Source organism: Neophocaena asiaeorientalis, unplaced genomic scaffold, assembly GCF_003031525.2.
Source record: "Neophocaena asiaeorientalis asiaeorientalis breed wild unplaced genomic scaffold, Neophocaena_asiaeorientalis_V1.1 scaffold85, whole genome shotgun sequence".
Taxonomy (NCBI): Eukaryota; Metazoa; Chordata; class Mammalia; order Artiodactyla; family Phocoenidae; genus Neophocaena; species Neophocaena asiaeorientalis.
Genome location: NW_020174301.1, coordinates 839,523 through 864,367, shown reverse-complemented (window position 1 = coordinate 864,367; position 24,845 = coordinate 839,523). Strand labels below are relative to the sequence as shown.

Sequence of the window (24,845 nt, the reverse complement as noted above, 5' to 3'; positions counted from 1 at the left end):
ACCGCATGGAAGGGCTAGACAATGCTCTGGGGCTAGAGGATGGGCAGTGGGGTGGCAGTGAAGAGAAGCATTCCAAGAGGCAGGTGTGAAGACCTATGTACACAAGTTGCTCATGTGGGTTGCAGCAAGTCAACGGGTTTGATTAGGCTAGATGGCGTACATTGGGGAAGGTAGGAATTATTGATTTTGCATCACTTTTTTTATTAGTTGGAATATAGCACCATTAAAAAAATATACAGCACAAAAACCTTAGCTTTGCCATTTGTTACAGAAAAGGTTTTGCTCCAATTAGTGCACATCTGGGTGGTCTGCCCAGATTTCATCCTATTTTGAGGCTCATTGTGAGGCACCTCTTATGGAACAGCTGAACATTCATGATCATTCACTCAGGTCTCTTATCTCAAATCCCCAGAAGAAAACTAGCCATTCCAGCTTCCTATTGGGTGGTGTGATGAGGGGAGGGCTTCATTCCTTCCATCCCTGAAGACCTGAAGATAGGAAAGAGGCCCTTTTCTTCAATCTCTTCAAGCTCTTTTTCTCAAACAGAGAGGCAATTTAGACGAGGGTATTTTGGTAATTAAAGCCAATTCTCTTCAACAACCAAAGGTACTTGGATTGCAGTGTGTGAGGTTGGCTGTTTCTTAACCAATGTGTTTCACCACAAGGTTCTCTAATCTGGATGTCCCCTATTTTTCCCCACCAGGCTTCTGAGATGACCCACAGAGAGTCAACTGGAAACCTTTGAGAGTAAAACCCTGGGACACGTGTGCTACGTCCATTTAGTCAACACATTATACAGCTAAAGGGATGCTCTCCAACGGTGGAGCTAACATTTGTGAAGCCCTTCTAAAGACCAATTATCGTCCTAGGTTTTATTTTTCAAACGTTGTGAGAAATCCCATCCAATCCTCCTAATAGTCTTATATTTCTGTCCTCATTGTATAGATGAGGAAGGAGGCTGAGCCTCACTAAGGCTAAGTTGCTCGTGTTTGACAAGCTGCATAGCACGGGTTTGAAAAAGGGCAGTTTGATTCCCAGGATTTCATGATTCACTAAGTTAATTCAAAATTGAGCTGGAAACCATCATGTTTTGACACACTTAGGTTAACAAGCTTAACCTTAAGATAGGTAGAAAGGCAGACAAACATATCCTCAAGGTTGTGGATGCATTCCTAGTTGCCATGGAGATAATACCAAGCATGAGAGATGTATTGGAGGAGAAGGATGGAATATATCATAGAGTTATCACTCAGGCTCAGAAAACAAAGGCTTTACTGATTGTGTCAAGGTATACTTGGTCTTCTCTCCCTCTACACACAGGGCAATTGGAGACAGCACGGAAAAACTGGAGCCCCAGTGAAGCCCCCCCCACCAATGCCATGGTCTCACCCAGCCTCTACACCCCTTCGGATGTGTTCCTCAAAATTTCACGTGGGTCATGGTTATTAGTCTTCAGGTTATATGTGTTTAGGGTTCTGAAGCTGGAAGACTTCTACCAGGGCCCCAAAAGTCCCTCCAATTGAAAAGGCTCTGTGTATGCTGAGATGAATTGGGAGTTACCATTAGAAGAAACAAGAAAAGTTTAAGTTCCAGAAAATGATCAAAAAGGAAACACTCTTTAATGTACTGAGACTTATATTTTAATATAGAGTTAAAAATTAGGTAATGGGAGCAGTGTTTATGGACAAGTTGTGGGTCTCAATAATCCTCAGTTGCCTCATACATAAAATGAGAATGTAAAGATCTACCTCTTTTTGTTTGTTTGTTTTGTTTTGTTGGTGAGGATCAACTAAGAAAATGTTTACCATGGGGCCCTTTGGCACGTACTTAATTGCAGCTATTGTACATGCATAGGTTGTAGTTTGGCATGTACTGAATTGTAGGTGGTAGTTGTTGCTAGGAACCAGTAAAGTGTAGCAGTTACAATACCTATGACTCATACTAGCTGTGAGATCTTAACCAAGTTAAACTCTGTGCCTCAGTTTTCAAATCTGTAAAATGGGGTTCACAATATTACCCATTGTGTGGTACTTAAGGAAATTAGGCAGCATGTGTAAAGTCCTTTGGACAGTGCCTGCCATGCGGTGAGCACTCAGTCAACTTAATTGCCACTACTATCATCATCACATCAAAAATGCATTTCCCTTATGAATGAGCTTCAGCCCAAAGACTAAGGTCGCTGCAAAAACGAAATCTTTTATTTAAGTTTTAAAGTAAAAGATAAGACTACTGCTGGATAGGAAAGGTCTCTTTACCAAATAAAGGTCACAGCATCTTCCTAAACCATACCAGTGCTGATGCTGACACTGGTCTCTAATTACTGGGAGTGCCTCATTATTGGCTGCCCCCTTCTCTCTGATGCCCTATGTTAATGATGCCGACTGAAGCAATCACACAAAACTCGCAGGGTGAGAGGGCTCTCTGGTTATGGCATCTCATGCATTTGCTGTATTAGCCTTTTAACGAATATGTAGACGTTCCTAAATTATTAACTTTTTCCAAAGTGATATTTGATGGCAAAAGTAATGTCTGTGTGGACTATTAAGTGATTTTTAAGAAAAAAGCTGAATAATTTGACAGTGTTAAAATTATGCTGTTGGGGCTTCCCTGGTGGCGCAGTGGTTGAGAGTCCGCCTGCCGATGCAGGGGACACGGGTTCGTGCCCCGGTCCGGGAAGATCCCACATGCCGCGGAGCGGCTGGGCCCGTGAACTGTGGCCTCTGAGCCTGCGCATCCGGAGCCTGTGCTCCGCAACGGGATAGGCCACAACAGTGAGAGGCCCGCGTACCGCAAAAAAAGAGAAAAAAAATTATGCTGTCAAAGATTCCATTTTCTCGGGGCCATCTTTATCCTGGCTTCAATTGCACACACTATCATCATGACGGTAAGATTTATTTTTCCTCAAATTGCAACATGGTAGCCAGTTTTATAGGGAGCGGAGCTATGGTGCCCACTTTTCAGAAAGGTGCAAGATACATGGCATCACTAAATTAGGCGATGATGTCCCTGATTAGGAGAAGGCTTGAAACAAAGAGATCAGAGAACACAGGCTTTGTGGATCCCTGTTTAGATGGTAAACAATATTTAATAACCAGTGATTCATTTATTGGCGGGAAGACAGAAAGATCTCTTGTTGCAGGGAATGGGAGTTTGACCTCTCTTGTGCAATTTCCTGCATTTTGCATTCTCATGCATTAAATATAGAGCATGCATTATTCACCCTTGAAAGCTATTTCAAGGACTGTGTGTGGTTTCTCCTTATAACCTCAGGAATTTCACACATAATTCTTTAGAGACAGATAATGATCTAGTGCTTAGGACCAGGAGGTGGAGTCGGTCTTGGCTTTTCTCCTTCAAACTGCTACTTGTGTGCTGTAAGGCAGTGTGATCAATCTGCATTTAGTGGGCTTCCCAGATGTTCATTTGTGTTCGATATCATGCATTGAATGATTTTAAAGAGTGCTTGTTTTGTGCTAGGTCCTGGGGGCCATACTCAGGAAACATAAGATATGTCTCAGGTATTACAAGGGTATTGGAGAATTAAGACTTGTATATATGAAAACTTGGAGGACAAAACAAAACTCTGTACTATCAGGTGTGAATGGAATATAAGTAGATGAATCAATGAGTAGCCCGCAGAGATGAGCTACTAAGAGTGCAGACTTCAGCACGAGCAAATTTAGGCCTGAATCTCAGCTCCACCACTAACTAGCTGTGTGACCTTGGTAGCTATGAGACGCGATACGAAGGATAGCAAACCTGGTCTGATGTTCAGGAAAGGCCTCCATAGGGAAGTGACATTTCAGTTGAAACGTCAAGGTTAAATAGGGATTTTGCTTTTACAAATGATGCTGCATGCCTTATTTCTCATGTTGCGAGTATATCTTGGCTGTTTCTTTATATTTACTCAAGTGATTTTTGGCTAATACCATTTACTCCTTATTATGAACTATGGTGAAATCAGTACATTTCAGCTTCCTCTCAACTTGCCTCTTTCTTGTGCACTTCCTGATTATAGTGATTATATGAGTTTTCTTAGTGCTTACCTTTAAACATTTGACAATAATTGTCTATGGGTCTCTTGTGTTTCTGCAGGACTTCTATCAACTTTTGTTGGGGACAATCTTTCCAATAATATTTATATAGCAAAGGACCTTGGAATATATAACGTCACCCTCCAAGGCAGGGGAAAGATTTGTTTGCTGCCCAAGATAATAAAGATAATGTCTCCCTATGGGGCAAAGTTTGGGCAGGTTTTCTAACAGACCCCTTATAAAAGATTGGGGTTTCCTAAACTCTGGTTCCTCAGCTATGATGCAGACCCACTGTGTGCACAGCATCAATTCAGGCTGCTCTGAATTGTCCCCATAGGGCTTGGGGGACGAGGGGAATTGACGTGAGCATGAGGTTCATGCTGCTTTGCCTCTGACCCAGGAGTCCCGGACTTTCTGTAAGCATCACTGGAACCGTGGCAGAATAACTTGTTAGCTTGCAAGCAAAGTAAAAGCTCACTCTTCACGGTTCTTGACATAGAATTCTATTACTTGATTTACCTGCTGTGAAGGTGCTTATGCTACTTTCCATTTTTTTCTCCCATCTTTGTCCTATCATTTCCACTTTGTCAGGGCTTGTAAAACATTTACACTCTGTTCTGTAACTATAATCCCCACGTTTATTTTAGGTTTATCCCCTCACTTAACCAGATTAAGTTTAGCCATAGGTTCTCTATTCAGCTCTTAATTGGCTGGAATTTGCCCTTGAGAATCTTCTAGAAAGTCACCTTCTAGAAAGACTCATGGGGATTATATTCCCAGAGTTCTCGCATGCTCGAAGATGTTTATGGCCTTTATACTAGAATGCTAATTTGGCTGGAAGTAAAAGTTTTGGTCCCGTTCTTTCTTTCCATGAAGACTTTTAGGCTTTGCTCTATTGTTTTCTAGATTGACCCTCACCGGGGAATAGTCTGAGGTGGGTCGATTTATTTAATTATTTTGCCTGGTTGCACAGAGAATTCTTAATATTTGAAATCCAGTATTTTGTTTGAATTTCATTTTTATAATTGGCACATGAGTTGTGTCAGTTTAAGGTGTACAATGTGTTGATTTGATGCATTTATAAATTGCAATATAATTACCATGGTAGCATTAGCTAGCACCTCTATCACATCACATAATCATTATTTCTTTTTTGTGGTGAGGATAATTAAGATCTAATCTCTTACCAACTCTGAAGTTTCTAATACAGTATGGTTGACTGTAATCACTATGCTGTGCATTACATCTCCAGAACTTATTTATCTACTAGTTGCAAGTTTGAACCCTCAAACATCTCCCCAGTTCCCCATCCCCTCAGCCCCTGGTAACAACCATTTTACTGTTTTTATGAGTTCAGCTTTTTAAGGTTCTGCATATAAAGGATATTACACAGTATGTATTTATCTTTCTCTGTCTGACCTCTCACTTAGCATAATGCCCTCAAGGTCCATCCCTGTTGTCACAAATGGCAGGATTTTCTTCTTTCTCATGGCTGAATATATTCCATTGTGTATATACATATATACATATATATATATATATATACACACACACATACCACATCTTCTTTATCCATTTATACCTTGGCAGACACTTGTTAGAATTTCATTTTGGCAATGACTATGAATTTCATTTTGACGATGACCATTCTCAAAATTTCCAGAGACATGGTATGACTTTTTGATCTATATATGCAATGCTTCTTTTGTTTCTGAAAAAATTTGTGTAACACACATCTATACCTAAATATTATTTATATGTCAGTATAAGAATAATTTCAGTGATTCTGTATTCTTCAGGAACACTAACTTTAAATATGTTGGATTTATTTAATCTTTCCATTTTTAATTTTATCCTTATCCTGTTAATTTTGTGTGTGTGTGTATTTCTATTTACATTGGCTTATTTTTTCTTAAGCCTAATGCCCACATTTTTAGTGAACTTTCAGCCATGTCTAGTCTCCTTTGTGCTGCTCCCAACCTGACCTACATTTCCGTAATGTGTGCTATTTCTCTTCCACTTCTCTCCCGAGAGCAGTATTTCAATTCTTCCTGTGGTCTCATCTTCCCTGAGCGCTTTTAGCTCTCTGCTCTGAGTTTTTGTTTTATTGAACAATTGCTTGAATTTTATTTTAAATAAATTCCAGGCAATATGCTTATTAAAAAAATTCTAAATTTGATCCATGGTAACATTTATCTGGTGAGTGAACTTCCATCTTCTACTTGTATCTTCCTGTCCCTGTCTTCCCTTTATTCTTTCCTTTTGATATATTTTTATAGATACTTTCTGGGTTGACATTTATTTATATTACTCAACTTTGAAAGAGATGAGTTCTCCCTGGATTTTCTATTGGTAGGAATTTTATGTGATGGAGGAGCCAGGCAGTGTTATGGGTTAGCTGAACTATCCATGGTTCACAGTGGGTTTTCTTAAGACCCAGAGTTGTGAGTATAAGTTGGCTCTGCTTCCACTTCTCCCAGGACAATAGAGATGAGTTGCTGAAGGACGTCACCAATGCTTCCTCTATCTTCTCTGTCTCACCAAGAGAATCCTTCTTGTAAATATTGCACATTGGTGTGGTACTTCACTCAGCCTCCCAACCCTGCTCCTTTCTGACACTTAACTGGGTCCAAGGATGCTGCTGACTCCTACTGGAGCACAACATTCTCAGTGTTCCCAGCAAGGAATTATTGGTTTTCTGCTAGGGTGTGGCATGTGCTCCAGAGAACCTTGCTCTGCCAGTTTTCTGTGCCGTGTGGCTGCAAGCGTTCTCTCTCCACATACCTCCCTTGCTCCTGTTTAACTGTAACTGCTTTGGTGGCCGTTTCTCATATATTGTGGTTCAGGGGTCCAGATGTCATTGCGCTTGTCAGTGTTAGAGCTTGCATTTCTTGTTCTTCTTATTGACCTGAGTTGATTTCTGAGAGGAGAAGGGGGCAATGCTAGTAGATATCCACAATCAATACTGATTACATTGATTACAACCCAACCTTTGTCTGATTCTGTTAGCCATTCAAGATACTAAGATTATGCAACTCAGGTTGTGCTAGATGTCCCTTTACTTCTCTCTCCAGCACACACATTTTCTGATCCTAGGATTAACTGTGGAAATCCTTAAATTTTAGAAAGGGGCATTCTAGCTTATTCCAAATGGCGGGGGAACCTTCTTGAGTTAGGCACTGAACTGAGGAAAGGTAGGCAATGGGAATCAATGCTACCCACCTATCCCATATGACAGCTCAGATTTACAAACGTGAGTGAACATTCTTAAGAAATAATGTCTATTACCCAGTGTGGAGCTTTATGCTTTGGCCTCAGTTAAAACCATTCCCATATTCCTGTGAGTCAGGCCAGCTGCTAGTTGCCAGGATGTTGCTTCTTATCCCCAAATCTACAACTGGAAGGAAGCACCAGTCAACACCACCACTATTTTTTGAGTGCCTCTTTTCTGCTGAACACTTAAGTTCCATATTTAATATCTATAACAATCCTAGGTGGTAGATACTGTAAGGTAACTGGGGCTCAGAAAGCATTAGCCATCTTCTCAAAGATGAGAAGCCGGTAAATGGGATAACTAGAATTCGAATCCACATCTGGCTGACTCCACAGTCCTGGTCCTTTCTGGCACTCTATGTGGCTTACTAAGAAAGGTCAAGGAGGTCACCCTCACCACCCAACGGTAGCTCCACTTGCAAGGTAATCGTACACTTTTATTTTTCCCAGAGACACCGAGTGGTCCCCAAAATAAGTCAGATTTAGTGAACATGGTTTTCTAATAAAAAAAGACATTTGTTTTAATGAGGAGGACATAACTCTTTAACAGAGAGTACACAGCCTCAGGCCAAAAATCATAGCTGAAAGGCAGAAAGGAGAAGACATCAATTTCTCTATTTTTTCCCAAACAAAAGATCTCATGTATTTATTATGGAATCAAACTACTAGCGAAGAAGTAGCTTGGTTCCATATCTCTTCTTGGAACTGTACCTGATTTTATTATGAGTTTCATCTGAATCCATTTGAGAATGGGACAATTGTGCTTTTGTTTCTTGGCCAGTAATTGCTTGATCCTGAAAGTCCAGTAGAAGACATGACCAGGAAGGGAGTCAGTTGCACACATCACAATGGCAGAAAAAGTGTGAGAAGGTACCCATTTCTAAATTTCTTTTTCTTTTTTTGTCGTTCATTGGCTTTCATTCACAAATATAGAACATAGTCTAGCAATTCCTTTACTTTCCAGTTATTTTACATTCATGTTCCATTCTCTAATAGCCTATAAGCTACCTGAGTGCTAGGACAATACCCATCATCTCTATTACCACAAAGTCTGGCACAGACTGAACACATTACAATCATTTCCACCAGTTCATCAAATGAACACATTGGTGGTAGCATGTCTTTCTGAAAGGGTGGCAGGATTTAAAGTTAGATAGGTCTGAATTTACTCCATCATTTCTCTGCCATTTACTAACTGGGTGTTGTATATTTTTTGTATTTTATTTTATTTTTTATTATTTAAAGTGGTCATTTTTTATTTATAAATTTGTCATAATATATATTTAAAGTAAAATATAACACAAATTGGGTCTAACATAGTGACTGACTTAGAGCAGGTATTCAGATGCATATGACACAAGCAACGTTTTTCATGTCAAGTTCAGGAATTACAAAAAGGTGTTAAGAATTCTACCACTTGTATTTTGCTCTCTTGTAATACAGGTATTACTAATTATGGTATATTAAAAATGGTCACTTTCAGCATAGATTGAGTAACAGGGGCTGGATGTACCCTGAAACAACAACAAAAAGACTGAACACAAATTTAAAGCAGCAGTTTTCAACATATTGGACATTGGACATTGGACAATGAAGAAGAGAGACAGGAAACAAATAAGGTGAGTCCTATGATGGACTCAAGTTATTGCCTGGAGAGAGTTTCCAGGCATTTTAGGCAGAGGAGACCCCCAGGTAGGGCACTGTGGTCTCCCTGAATTGAGACGCTGAAGTTGAGAAACAAGGTGACTAGAGTTTGCAGAGCAGAGAGCTTGGTTAGAGACAGCGTCACAGAGAAAGAACTCCAGAGAGTTCTGTAGGGATCTGTAGAGTCCCCTGGCTTCTTCACCTGAGCCCCAATCAGCATGTGTGTGTAAAAAAACTACTAGAGGCCAGGGTAAAAGGTATCCAAAAGGGTTAAAGGTAATAATGTCCAGAGGTCACACAGAGCCAGGAATAGTTCTTGCTCTCATTAGTCAAATGGAAAAACATCATAGTTTATAGGGCACTGGTTAGAGTACTCAAGAGATTTTCCCCCCAGTAGCAGGACAAAATTAGCCCCAGACTATACACTGCCCTGGTCCTACCTAGCAAAGATGAACAGCAATATCCAAGTAATGTAAATGTATCTCAGAACAAAGCTCAGGAATATTACAGGAATACAAAACTATCTAGCATCCAGCAAGGGGAAACTCACAAGGTCAGAATCCAGCCAAACATTACTAGATATGCAAAGGAGCATGAAAATAAAATTTATAGTGAGGAGAAAAATCTATCTATCAAAACTGACTTAGAAACGATTAGATGACAGAATTAGCAGTCAAGATCATTAAAACAATTACTGTAACTGTACTCCACAAGAAGCTGGAGAAAAGATTAATCATGTTAAGTAGTGATGTGAAAGATATAAAAAGATGTAAATCAAGTTTCTAGAGATGAAAACTACAATGTCTGAGATGAAAAATACATTGGGTGGGATTAACAGTGGATCATACACTTCAGAAATAATGATTCGTAAACTGGAAGACATAGGAAAGTATTCAAAATAAAACACAGAGAAGAGTGCAAAAGCAAATAAACAGAACGTGAGAGAGCTGTGGGATCACTTCAAGTGGCAGAAAATACATGTAATTGGATTCTTCGAAACAGGGAGAAATGGACAAAAAATATTTGAAGAAATAATGACTAAAATTTTTCCAAATTTGATAAAAACTGTAAATCTACAGATACAAGTTCAATAAACCCCAAGCGCAAACGATATGAAGAAAACAATACAACGGCACATTATAATCATATTTCTCAAAAACAATGACGAAGAGAAAAATCTTAAAAGCAGCTAGAGGATTAATAAAGTGGGAGATAATTAAGGCCATATACAATAAGGCCACATCTAACATCATACTCAATGGTGAAAAGCTGAAAGCTTTTCCTCTAAGATCAGGAACAAGACAAAGATGCCTGCTCTCATTACTTGTATTTGACAGAGTATTGGAAATACTAGCCAGAGAAAATAGGGAAGAAAAAAAAAAAGAAATGTTAGAATTAATAAATGAATTCAGTAAAATTGCAGGATACAAAATCAATATACAAAAATCTGTTGCATTTTTATGCACTGATTATGAACTATGAGAAAGAGAAACTAAGAAAACAATCCCATTTACAATTGCATCAAAAAGAATAAAATATGTAGGAATAAATTTAACAAGGATGTGAAAGATCTATACACTGAAAACTATTAGACATTGATGAAAGAAATTGAAGACAGAAATAAAAGGAAAGATATTCTGTGCTCATAGATTGGAAGAATTAATATTGTTAAAACATCCACACCAACCACAGAAATCTATAGATTCAATGCAATCCTCATCAAAATTCCAATGGCAGGGACTTCCCTGGTGCTCCAGTGGTTAAGAATCCACCTTGCAATGCAGGGGATGTCGGTTCGATCCCTGCTGGGGGAACTAAGATCCCATATGTTGCAGGGCAACTAAGCCTACATGCCATAACTAGAGAGTCCATGTGCCACAACTACAGAGCCCACGAGCTGTGGATCCCGCACACCACAACTAGAGAGAAGCCCACGCACTGCAACAAAGAGCCCGTGCGCCGCAATGAAAGATCCTGTGTGCTGCAACTAAGACCCAATGCAGCCAAAACAAAAATATATATATATATATATATATATATATATATATATAAAATTCCAATGGCATTTTTCAAAGAAATGGAACAAACAATCCTAAAACTTGTATGGAACTACAAAAGACTCCAAATAGCTCCAGCAATCTTGAGAAAGAAGAAGAAAGCTAGAGACATCATGTTTCCTGATTTCAAACTATATTGCAGCTATAGTAATGAAAACAGTATGGTACTGGCATAAAACAGACACATAGATCAATAGAACAGAATAAAAAGCCCAGAAATGACCCACACATATGTGGTCAATTGACTTATGACAAAGGAGCCAAGAATATACAATGGGGAAAGGACAGTCTTTTCAATAAATGGTGTTGGGAAAAACTGGACACCACATGCAAAAGAATGAAACTAGACCCCTCTTACACCATACACAAAAATTAACTCAAAATGGATTAAAGACTTGAATCTAAGACCTGAAACTATAAAACTCCTGGAAGAAAACATAGGCAGTAATATCCTTGACATTGGTCTTGGCAATGCTTTTTTTGGATTTGACACCAAAGTCAAAGGCAACAAAAGCAAAAGTAAAGAAGCAGGACTATATCAAACTAAAAAGCTCCTGCACAGCAAAGGAAACCATCCACAAAATGAAACGGCAACCTACTGAATGGGGGAAAATATTTGCAAATCATATATCTGATAATGGGTTAACATCCAAAATATATAAAGAACTCAGACAAGTCAATAGTGAAAAAACAAACAATCCAATTTAAAAATGGGCAGAGGATCTGGATAGATATTTTCCCAAAGAAACCATACAAATTGCTAATAGGTGCATGAAAAGGTGTTCAACATCACTAATCATTAGGGAAATGGAAATCAAAACCACAATATTATCTTGTACCTGTTAGAATGATTATTATCAAAAAGACAAGAGATGATAAGAATTGGTGAGGATGTGGAAAAAAGGGAACACTTGTGCACTGTTGGTGGAAATGTGAATTAGTACAGCCACTATAGAAAATAGTATGGAAGTTCCTCAAAAAATTAAAAACAGAACTACCATATGATCCAGCGATTCCACTTCTGGGTATATATCCAAAGGAAATAATATCACTATATCGAAGAGATATCTGCAACCTCCCTCATGTTCATTGCAGCATTATTTATAATTGCCCAGACATAGAAACCACTTAAGTATCCATCAATAGATGAATGGATAAAGAAAATGTGGTATGTATATACAGCGAATATTATTCAGCCATAAAAAAGAAGGAAACCCTGACATTTGGGACAACATAGATGTACCTTGAGTGTCTTATTCTAAGTGAAATAAGTCACAAAGAAAGGCAAATACTGTATGATCTCACTTATATGCATAATCTAAAAGAACTGAACTCAAAGAAGCAGAGAACAGACTGATGGTTGCCAGTGGCAGAGGGTGGGGAAAATGAATGAAGACGAACTCACAAAGTTGTAACTATGTGAGGTGGTGGATGTGTTAACTAACCTTATCGTGGGAATCATTTTGCTATATATACATACATCAGATTATTATGTTGTACACCTTAAACTTACAGAATGTTGTATGTCAATTACGTCTCGATAAAATTGGAAAAGAGGGTGTGTGGGGGGGTGAAGATTTGAATAGACACTTCACCAAAGAGAATATATTGATGTAAAGTATGGACATTAAAAGATGCTCAATATCATTAGTCATTAGGGAAATGTACATTAAAACCACTGTGAGATACCACCTAGTAGAACAGCTAAAATAAAAAATACTGACTATATCAAGTGCTGCTGAGGATGCGGGGGATGGGAAGCCTCAGGCACGGCTGTTGGTAATGTTCACATACTTTGGAAAGTAGTTTGGCAGCTTCTTAATAAATTAAATGTATTCCTATCATAGGATCCATGCCACTCCTAGGTATGAAAGCATCTAACCATACAACCACTTGCATATACGCAATTTTATTTGTAATGCCTCCAAACTGGAAACCTAAGATAGACACCTAAGTGTCTATCAACAGATGAATGGATAAAAAGCTTTGTTAAAGTCCTATAATGGAATAGTCAGCAATAAAAAGGAATGAACTATTGATACATACCACAACACGGATGAATCTCCAAACAATTACACCACAGGAAAGAGGTCACAGAAAGAGAGTATATTCATTACAATTCCATCTACATGAAATTCTCGAAAATGCAAATATAGCCATAGGAAGCTGATCAGTGGCTATCTAGGGGAGGGGTGCAGGGGAAACATGAGCAGGAGAGAGAATTACAAAGGGGCACTAGAGAGTTTTCGGGTGATAGATATGCTCATTATCTTGATCATGTTGATGGTTTTCATGGGTGTATGCATACGTCAAAACATTTTGACTGCTATAATTTAAATATGTACAGTGTATGCCTTATTATATTTCAATTATGCTGTTAAAATAAAAAAGAACAAAATGGGAAATAGGGGGTGCCAAAGTATTCTCCATTGCAGTTTTACCAGTGATAAAGTCAGCACAGAAATCAATTTCATGTTTATTTGTTTTTAAACTTTTTTTTTTTTTTTTTTGCGGTACGCAGGCCTCTCACTGTTGTGGCCTCTCCCGTTGTGGAGCACAGGCTCCGGACGCGCAGGCTCAGCGGCCATGGCTCACGGGCCCAGCCGCTCTGCAGCATGTGGGATCTTCCCGGACCGGGGCACGAACCCGTGTCCCCTGCATCGGCAGGCGGACTCTCAACCACTGCGCCACCAGGGAAGCCCTTATTTGTTTTTAACTTTCTGTTATCAGTTGACTAGAACTGAGGGGAGAGGATGTGTGTGTGATTAGTGCAGCTAAAACTTCAACACAGTTTACTGGATATTTCAACTTCACAATGATTGTGGCACAAACTGTGTTTTCTATTCTTTAAACAGCATGGACCATATTTAAAACTGTCTGCTCTGTCACTAGAGGTTTACAAACCACAGTTCAGGCAATTTCTAGGTAGGAAGGCCAATGAGAATGGCAGTGTTAATTCTGGAGAGGAGTAGAGGATTCACCTAGTCCAAACTCTTCATTTTGTAGATGTGAAACTCAGAAAAAGTTATTTTACCTTTCTGGTTCTGAGTCATGTAGTTCATTTGTAGCCACGTGTGGGAAAAAGTCCAGATCTCTTTATTTCTCATCCAGTCCCTGACACAATTGTTAAAAGCCCTGTTCTCATGAGTCAGATGCACCTGGATTTAAAATCCGTCTCTAAAACTTGAAGTTAGCTTTGTGACCTCAGTCATCCTTCTAATTTCTATTTTGAGGATTTATAAACTGAAGTTCAGAGCAGTTGGTTTCTTTGAACAGCTCATGAGATTGCTGTAATGACCCAATGAGATCATCTGGCAAAGCCCTTGGCACAGTACATGGGACACACTATGTGGCACTTGATAAATGGGTTCTACTATCAATATTATGATTATTAGTTTATTCTTATCACTCCTGTGGCATTAGCTGCCCCTTTTTAGTCTAATATGCATAAATGACCTGCCTTTAAGGTTCCCTTCTTGTATTCCTTCCCAGGCACACTCAGGCGCCTGTTTTCTCAGCCTGATTTCCATGTCTGAGCCACATTTGTTCCCTTTATAACGTCTCTCCCATTTGCGCCCCCAGCATTAGTTTCCAAGCTTCTGCACTTCCCGGGGCACGAGTTGTGAGTTTTGCTCATTAGATGCTAAATTATTGCCACCAAAAAGTGACAAAAGACAGTTTGCAACTTTTTACCACCATTAAAGCTCATGCATTAAAGCAAAAAGGAGCTATAGAGACATCTGGTTTGTGAGATCACAAGGAATATATGTCTGCTTCAGGCACTTTATTTGAGTGGCAGAATTCAGTGAGTTAATGCTTCAAGAAGGAGACAGCTTCAGTTAATAAAGTTTAGTATTTAGGAACACAGATCTATCACCATCGCTTGCCATGTCAAACAGTGGATTTGTTACTTGCCAATGTACCTACGTTAGCAGAAACATTTGCTCATACTGAAACCTTACCCAAAGCAGCAATTTTCTTAATAAAGAAACAGGCTGTCAAATGTTTTCTTCTCATCCTTAGAACCCTTCCAAATAGCTTCTTGACTGTGGGCCATGGCCTTCCTGGGGCCTTATTTCGTGGGGTGATTTGACAAATGCAGTGTGTTCAACTGTATTTCAGAGCCAGAGTGGATACTCTGAGCTGAGCCCTAGGGATTCCCCCGTGACACTTGAGGTCTGAGTGCATTTGCTTTTTGTGAAGCAGGGAATATAGAGGTAGAAATCTTAGACTGTCAGAGCCAAAGCAAAGCTGTGCTTTGTAGTAAGAAAATCATCCAGGTACCCACCCCGCTTCTTCAGAGCCAAAGCTCTCTAGATAATTTTCTCTACTTCCTCACCTCACCCTCACTTTTCTTCCCACTCCCATTGGGCGACTGTCCCTTCACTCTAATAGTTCTCACTAATGGAATCAATGATCTCCATGTTACGGATCAAATGATTTTTTTTTCAGTCTTCCTCTTACTCTACCCATCAGTGGAATTTTCCACAATTGATCAATTCCTGCTGCTTTTGGTTTCCATGACTCGACACTATCCTAAGTTTTTCTTTTGTCTCTCTTCTTACTGTTTTTTTGGACTCCCTATCAGGTTTCATCTTCCTCTAACCTCAGCCATTAAGAGCTGGTTGCCCTTTGAGGGTCAGCCCTAGGCACTATTCTTTTCTCACACTTTGCTCTCGCCCTGAAGGATCTCACCGCACCTGTGGCTTCTACCACATCCTTATGTGGGACTCACACACTTCCCATCTGAGCTGTGGACTCTCTTAATCTGCTGTCCCACTGATATCTCCCCAAGATATCTCAAAGGTATTGCAAACGCAAAATGTCCAGGTCCAAATGCTCACTCTTCTTCCCCAAACATGGGCCCCCTCCAGCTCCACCATCCGTTCTGTATCTGATGAGTCAAGGACTTAGACATTATTTTCAGCGCTCTCTCTTCTTGCAGTCCATGTCCAATTCATCAGCATGTCTTGTCAATTTTATCTCAAATCTTTCCACCTCTGTTCATCTCTAGTCCCAGCACAGGAATGGCATACAGAGGCACTCAACAGATATTTGATGAATGAATGAATCTTCACAATGGCATCCTAGGACAGGCTACTGTGGTGTCTGGCCAGAACAGCTGCCAGAGCTTCCTAATAGGGGTCTCACTAATCTATGTTTCCCCAATCTAAACAGTATTCCATGTTACAACCAAAGGGATCTACCCAAAAAAGCAAATCTTATTACATCACCTTCTTTCCCCAGCTTAAAACACTTAAATGGTTTCTTATTGCTCCTAGGATAGAATAAAAATTTATAACATGACTTGTAAGGGCCTGTGTAGTTTTTCTACTGCCTGTTTATCCAGCCTCATCTTACACCAGAAGCCACCCTCCTTTTTTGCTCCAAGCACGCCAAACACACCCCTCTGCTCTAGACCCCTCACACTTGCCGTGCCCCCTCCTGCCATAGAAACTTCTACCTGACCCACTTTTCTTTCTTTTCTCCAATCATTTCTTAGTTAACTAGTTCTCATCCTCCAGATCTTGCCTCACATGTCACTTATGTCATCAGGGTCACCCACCTCAAACTCCTATGATGCCATATACCTCTGAAAGTATTGGGTTGGCCAAAAAGCTCGTTCCAGTTTTTCCATAAGATGGTATGGAAAACACGAATGAACTTTTTGGCCAACCCAACCCAATAACTATTTCATTTAAAAACGCGTATAATTATTTGTTCAATATCTGTCTCCTCCAAGAGTATAAGCTCCATGATGACAGGAACAGTATCTGGCTATGTTCTTGCTGTATGCTTGGAACTCAGCACAGCTGGTGCTCAATACTGTTTATTAGATACATTGAATAATTGTAAACCAGAAGGCCTGGGACTAGGCCCTGGCTCTGCCTTGGATGGATGCATGGCCTTGGAGATAAAGGACTTGCATGGATCAAAGAAATTCTGTCCTTTATTATTGAAATTTATTTGTTCAAGGTAAAGGTCCTGCCCTGGGGGATCAGATCCATTCACTGATCAATCCTTTAAGTGGAGGTATCAGTTAGAAGGAGCTTGGGCCCAGGCAATTGGCAGCACTCAATTACCTCAATCTAATTTCCAAAATTCCCTCCATCAGCAGTGGTAAACGCCCTAGGGTGCACAGTTTTCCTGACTGAGCTTCATATTAGGAACCTGTTTGGATAGAAGCAGCAGCTTGTGTTCTTTTGGGGCTGCAGAGTTACAGAAAGTGCACAGCTGGTTACACTCTGCGATGCCCAGAGCTTGCCCTGTTGCTCTATGGATTGAGGCACCCTTGGAGTCTGTTGCCTCCTTCTTTTGAATCCTTCACAGAAACACATACTTTATAAGCACTTGCATATCTATCCTTTCACCTGAACCCTCAGGTCAATCCTATGCAATAAAGAGAGCTGGTATAATCCTACTCACACCTCTTAGATGCATGGAGAAGGGATGCCTGAGTCCTTAACATGGCTTAGGCAGGGGCAGTATAGTAAGGTCCTTTCTGGACCTCTGGAATCAAACTCCTTGGCTTCAAATCTCAATTTTGTCACTTAAAGTTGTATAACAACGGGTAAGAAACACTTCTGAGACTCGATTTCTTTAACTTTAAAGTGAAGATGTTGATATTGGCAGAGTCTACCTCGTAGCCTTGTTTAGCAGAGTAAATGAGAAAAAGTAAGAAAACTTTTGGCAGCATGCTTAGCAAATGTTAGCTGTTAATATTCCTTGCAGACTAGGAAAAAGAATCTAGACCTTCAGACATTGAATTTGAGGCTCTTCCCTTTGTGTCACATTGCCACACGCACGCTGGTTCACATGCCTTCTTTGTCCCCAGTTCCTGGAATGTCACAAACTTAGGGTCTTATGGGGACCACTGATGAGGATTGTCTCATGCGGCTGCTGACGAGCACTAGATAAGCCACTGAACTTCTCAGCCTCCTGCCCCAATTGAATGAAGGTAATCACATTTCATGCTTTACTAGATAAATCAATGGCCATCGGATTCCAGCTGATCTCCTTTTTACATGCTGTTGAGAGCCTTGAACAGTTTGGCTACACAAATTGTGGCTTTACTTCTGTTGAATCATCAAACTGGAAGTTTTATCAGTGCCAGAAACTTAGGCCAATATATCACCCCCAGAGGCAGAAGCATTCACATGTGGCATAACTCATTCTTCGAGATAATGCTTCCTGATGTCTGAGGATCCCCTTGGATAGAATTGGAAAGCTTTCCTGGAAGCCTTTCTCAGAATTTGGTCCTTGGCTCACCTGCCTCAGAATAAGATGGGGCAATTTTACAAAGGCAGATTGCTGAATCTATCAAAAATCTACTGAAATACAATCTCTTGAGGTAGTGCCCAGAAGTCTTCCTTTTAACAAGCACCCTTGATACACTGAAGTTTGAGGACTACTGAACAGATGGATCCAGAAATCAAGGTTTGGAGAAATATGACAACTTGAGAACTGTTGTAGAGTTGGGAGAAGAATTGGGGTCATTTCAGCAACAGGTATTAGTATGAATCAGGTATCATGGCAGATACTAAATAATGGGTCCAGCCCTTTAGGAGTAGGCAATTTAGACCCATTTCCTTATAAAAATATGAGAAATATATAGGAAAACAAGTAATTGCGTGATTAAGTATTAATATGGGTCCTGGTGATAAATGCAGTAAGGTTTCAGGAAATAGGTGACTAGTAGAGAAAAGAACGATCTTGGAAAGAGGTGATATGATTGAGAAGGAGGTAATATGTCCCAAATTTTAATAATGGCTGGGAATAAAAAGAGAATCTTCTTGTTTGAGGGCAATATGGGTAAATGTGAGGAAATGGTAACAAAAATGGTTTAGCGGTATTTGATGCAGAATTGAATGGATGAACTTGGGATTAAGAATTTACAATTTTGTGTTGCTGCATCTAAGAAGAATCAAGGCAAGACTGAGATCTTAAGTCTCAAAGCTGCACTCTGTCTTAGGTAAAGATTTCTTGATTTGTCTTCAGGGGCACCCAAGTCTTTCTAGGATGGTGTCGTTTACTGGACGTTTCACAGTGAGTCTCTTCTTCCCATCAAAGGCTTTGGCCTGGGAGTGTGTGGGCCGACTCTACTTTACCAGAAGAAGATGATAAAGTGAGCTAATACTAAATGCAGCATTTGTGAGAACAACTAAACTCTGTACAAAGAGAAGGAAGAAGTGAAAAGGAGAGAAGACAAAAGCCAGAGATCTACCTGCCTCCATCGACGTTTCTCCCCTGTTCTCTGGGAAACCAAGTCGTACCTCTGCAGTAATCCACACATGCAGCAGGATTCACCCATGAAACTTAGCTTCCTGAAATACTTCTGTTGAAATGGGAACTGGTGGCCTCATTCACTTTAACTAAGAATAAAACTTAGAATCACATTCTTTTTCCTGGTTGCATTGAATTATTGAATTGGATTGCTCTTATGCCAAACCCCAGACACTTGGAAAATCCATGCAAGATTGATTTGTGCTCTTTGTTCTCTCCATCTTGGAACATTAAAAAAATAAAGTTTGCACTTCCTCTTTATATTTTCTAACCAGATCAATATTGTTCATTTGTACTTCTCAGGGATGGCACTAGATGGCAAGGTAACACCATAGGCAGGTAGACACAGAGATTTAGCCTGCAAAGAATGTGCTTGGAAGTCTCCGTGGAAGATGCCCGTGGCAAGTGGAGGCATGTGCTATATGGGAGAGTCTCCTGGTGGCTGTATTGTAGCAAGGCCAAACATTCCAGCTAGTGGAAGGCACAAAAGCATCTGTCCCAGGTATGGGTGTGAGAATCCTGCTTGGTTCTAGCTTTACACCAAAACTGTAACCCAGTAAGTTCATGTATGTGCTGAGCACAGTGAACCCTTGTTCTTTTTTTTTTTTAGTTCCCCAGCTTTCATTTTTCCTTCTTTTTGTAAAGAATCTCTCCATTTGCCTCTAGAGATCCCAAGCGGCCCTACTCTCAAAGAGTGTGTTTTGGATGAAGCTGACCTCACCTCCTGCTCCAGATGTGGACATGTGACCTTAGACCGGAGCCAATCAGCACACTCTGTTCCCTTGGCCACAAATAAAGTGAATGCAGGGATAGTCACAGAACCAACGTGAACCACTGAGAACTAATCTTAGGACTTGACTGAGGTGACCACGAGAGAGACGTGCTACTTCTTTTCTCCTGGAATAAACAGATGCTGCCTGGAACTCTCGCAGCCGTGACAAGATAAGAAAGTGGCCACCACGGAGAAGAGAGACTGCAAGGTTATCATTTGAGTCTAGAGTCAAGCCATATGGTGAGATAAATATTACCATTACCCTTGGAGTTTTTATTTTCATAAGAAAATAAAGTCTTATTATGCTTAAGCCATCTGTGGTTGGGTTGCATGCCGAGGTCTTATAAGTCAAGAGCATTTGCTTCTTTTGACATTAATCAACCACTTTAGAAATACTATCCCTTTGTTTTATATTGATTCTCGGTGGTTATTATAATTACAAATTAGTTCTAAGCTCTTTTAAGCTCCCTCAGATTCTTCTCTAGCTAATGTGTTATTAATAAACACTTAGAGACATGAGGAAAGCTGCCCATTTAAAGAATCTCACAGTTAAATCCCATCTTATTAAATCAGGGCATCCTCTTGTAAATTATTAACCATACTCTAACATAACAGCTTTGTAGTTTCTGTTTTCCATCTGCTTGAGCAGGTACCCATCCTAAGACTTGTCCATGTCTGAACTTTGGCTGGTGGCTCTCCAGTCTCCCAGCCATCAGTCAGCCTCTGAAGGAACTATGGAATGCTACTTACTTATTGAAACATATAACACCCATTTCCCTAATCCTCAGTGCTCCTTGCAGAATTTCAACCTTTAGGTATCAGATTGATTTTTCATGTCAAACCATGTCAAAGAGGCTCTATGTTTGTGAATCTCAAGGCCACAGCCATAAACCAGATTATAAAATGGGGAAAAGAAATGCTCGCAATGATGACGTCCTTTTCTTCCTCTGGTGAAACGTAATTATGGTGAGTGCTCAATAAATGTTAGGGATTTGTAGCCACTTTCTAGACATTGTTGCCTTTTGAAGTTTGTGTCACAGAAGCCAATGGGGGGATGAAAGGATTTAAAAAGAAAGAACTCATAAGTCCTGTCTTAATGAGGTGTCACCTCACACCAATTAAAATGGGCATCATCAGAAAATCTGCAAACAATAAATGCTGGAGAGGGTGTGGAGAAAAGGGAACCCTCTTGCACTGTTGGTGGGAATGTAAATTGATACAGCCACTATGGAGAACAGTATGGAGGTTCCTTAAAAAACTAAAAATAGAATTATCATATGACCCAGCAATCCCACCACTGGACACATACCCAGAGAATACCATAATTCAAAAAGACACACATAATTCAAAAAGACACCTCAATGTTCATTGCAGCACTATTTACAATAGCCAGGTCATGGAAGCAATCTAAATGCCCATCAACAAAAGGAATGGATAAAGAAGATGTGGTACATATATACAATGGAATATTACTCAGTCATAAAAAGGAACAGAATTGGGTCATGTGCAGAGACGTGGATGATCAAAAAAAAAAAGTCCTGTCTTATGCTGCAGAGGGGACCAGCCACAATAGAACTGTAAAGTGTCCTCAGAATTTGGCAAACTGGAGGTCACAAGTGGCCTCTCCAAGAGCTGGCTCAGGAATGTGGCCAAGGCTTGATTAAAGAGGGGAGGGGTAAGAAGGAGGCAATGTCGGTGACTCATGAAGTTTTGTTCGTAGGAGGAGGGAGGTGAGGTGCTCACTGGAGAAGGATGTAAAATACCCGGAGAGAAATTTCTTTGCTTTAAATTTCTTAATAGAAGTAGTTTGGACTTATTTATAGGCCAAGAGTCAAGAAAGATACTTGATAATAAAGGGATTATGAAGATGAAAAAGAAAACATGAAGAGATGTCTGTCAGGCAGGGATAAAGAAGAATGACCAGAGGAAGGCTCCAAGGAAGGATGAACAGGGTAAATCAATCTATGAGAAGTTTGTGCTGAGTGGGTACCAGGGAGAGCAGAAGAGGACCAGAAGGCCATGAAAACAGAGAACTTAGTTATAATTGAGATACGGGCAGCCATCAAAAGTTTGGCAGGACATCAAGAGTACAAGTAACAAAAGACAAATAGACAAGTTGAACTTTATCAAAATTAAAAACATTTGTGAAGCAAAAGATATTATCAAGGAACTGAAAAAATACCCTACAGAATGGGAGAAAATATTTGCAAATCATGTATCTGTTAAAGGTCTAATTATTCAGAATATGTAAAGACCTCTTAACAACAGAAAGATAAATAATCCAATTTAAAAATGGTCAAAGGACCTGAATAAATATTCTCTAAGGAAGATATACAAATGGACAACAAGCACATGAAAAGATGCTCAGCATCATTACTCATTAGGGAAATGCAAATAGAAACCATGAGATACCACTTCATGCCTACTAGGATGGCTGTCATCATCATCATCATCACCAAAAGATGAAAAATAACGAGTGTTGGTAAGGCTGTGGAGAAAGTGTAAAACGGTGCAGCCACTGGGAAAAAAACAGTTCGGCATGTCCTCAATAAATTAAACATTATCATATGTTTAATAGAACTATCACATGATCTAGCAATTCCACCCCTAGGTGTATACCCCAAATAATTGAAAACAGGAACTCAGACAAATTCTTGTGCATGAATGTTTATAGCAGCAATATTCAGAATAGCCAAAAAGTGAAAACAACCCAAATGTCCATCAGTGAAAGACTGAATAAACAAAATGTGGTATATATCATCATTGGAATATGTATTACTCAGCTATGAAAAGGAATGAAGTACTGATACATACTACAATGTTGATGAACTTGTAAACATTATGTTCAGTGAAAGAAGCCAGATACAAAGGGTCACATGATTCCATTTATGTGAACAATCCAGAATAGGTAAATTCATAGAGACAGAAAGCAGATTGGTGGTTGTCAGGGGTTGTGGGGAAGGAGGGAGGAATGAGGCGTGATTACTTAATGGGTATGGGATTTCTTTGGGGGTGAGGAAATGTTCTGGACCTTGATAGAGGTAATAGTTACACAACATTGTTCTAAATATCACCGAATTTTTCGCTTTAAAACAGTGAATTTTATGTTATGTGAATTTTACCTCAATAAAAGGGTTTGTGAAGTCAGTGCTCCTGAATCCTTCACATTTCCAGCATCCACCACCTCCAGGGTTGGAAAACTTTTGGTGCAGCTCCCACTTCCTGCTGTAGTCGGCTGGGCTGTGGTTTCCTTCTTCATTCCCTTTGCTTTCCACATTTTGGGGATGCCTAATGGTTTCTCATCCATGGAGGTCCCCTTTTTCTTATATTCAAGAATTGTAATTTTCTTCAATATAATTTCAGGAATGGTTAGGGACTTGGAATAGAAGAGAGAACCTGTAACTTATGTTTATTTTTTTGGATTGAATAAAAAAATCTCAAATGCCATCCTCAAATGGCTCCATCTCTTTTAGCTCAAACCCCTTTCTAAGAAGATGATTTTACTCAGGATTTGCTTCTAAAATGACTTAACTGCTTTCTCATAAAGTGCCTTGAGTATTAAAGGTTTTTGGTAATTTCCTCCACTGCTAGAAAGAGGCTCTCATCTTTTTATCATGAACCAATGTCCTGATTAACCAGCTCCTTTGAAATGGGGTTCCTAAGGGATGCACTTTCAAATAAACCAGAGATAACTGAGCAGAAAAGAAATGAGACATAATGAATTATAGATGCAAGTGAGTTCCATAAAATAGTTACCTGTAATGAAGTGAAATTTGATGCTATCTGAACATAAAGAATCAAGCTTAGTTCACTACACCCAGATTTTCTTCAGCATGCCACAATTTTGCATTTTTATTGAACGGTCCCACCATTGGGAATGGATAGGGACCTACACATGTTTTTTCTACTTGTCTCTCTAGTGTGGTCTTCCAAATACTGATCTTCTAAATGGAGTTGTAAGAGTTGCTTGGCATTATTGCCTCTTGGAGTTATGCCTACAGTACTCAGTTTTGGCCACTTGCTTGCAACCCTACAGGTGCATGTTTAGGAATAAGCACAGCAATCCTATAGGTTTTTCTGGATGAGGTAGTGCGTGGAAAGTGCCTAGACAGGATTGAATCAGATTAACTGTGGGGCTGGTGTGAAGGAGCACATCATGCAGCTACTGAGGGTCCCTACCTGACTACTGGCATCCACGCCTCAGAGTTGGTTCCCTGCACTCTGGAGCCCATACAGCACAGGGGTTCAGAGCTCTGGACTGAGGCTGCCTGACATGGATTTGCCAGCCACACCCTCCCTAGGTCTGTAATCATGGGCATATCACTTAACTTCTCTATATCTGTTTCCTCTTCTGTAAAAGGGAGATAATAGTGCCTACTTCATAAGAGTGTTGTGAAAATTCCAAAGAAAAACACATGTAAAAGCGTGTAGAATAATGCCTGGCTCACATATATGTTTAATACTATGATTAGTTCTGAGATGATGGGTTTGCAAATTCTCTAATTGTCTCTCTCAAGAATCAAGACTGAACCATACTCCACATACTTCAATGCCAGCAGAGTAGCAACAGCACTCTTCCAGACACCAGGCTCCGTGAAATTTGATCTCTATTTTGGGATATAAACTTTTACTTGCCCCTTGGTCTCTTTTGAAAGATACAGGAATAGGAAACATCTGGCATGTTTACTGATACTCTTCCTTCCTATACCCATGGCCGTCATTGCTGATCGACCCAAGTACTCTCTCCAACTGACCCCAGATCATACCTCAGAGCTATTCTCA

The 24,845-nt window shown here is 39.9% G+C and overlaps 1 pseudogene; it reads right to left on the bottom strand.

Annotated features, from left to right (window-relative positions):
* Positions 1-23,370, bottom strand: part of LOC112406894 (nitric oxide synthase-interacting protein pseudogene) — a 30,372-nt pseudogene extending 7,002 nt beyond the window's left edge.
* Between the last annotated feature and the right edge of the window lie 1,475 nt (positions 23,371-24,845).